The sequence below is a fragment of the Hypanus sabinus genome, unplaced genomic scaffold (assembly GCF_030144855.1).
Source record: "Hypanus sabinus isolate sHypSab1 unplaced genomic scaffold, sHypSab1.hap1 scaffold_440, whole genome shotgun sequence".
NCBI classification, from domain to species: Eukaryota; Metazoa; Chordata; class Chondrichthyes; order Myliobatiformes; family Dasyatidae; genus Hypanus; species Hypanus sabinus.
The window spans coordinates 99,702-99,915 of NW_026781314.1; positions in this window are offsets into that span (position 1 = coordinate 99,702).

Genomic DNA, 214 nt, shown 5'->3' on the forward strand with positions numbered 1-214 from the left:
TCGAAATTATAACTCTGAGAACTCTATGACCTGGGGGTGGCTGAAAAGGGATCGGGGAAGAAATGGAGGGAAAAACTAAATACTTGTCTAATGGAAATAATATAGGGAAATAATGAAATATTTTGGGAAATGCGGCGGTGGGTTGGGCAATATGTGAAGGGGGAAGAAACAGTCACCGAGTCACGTGATCCTGTTTCACCGCAGATCGGTAGCA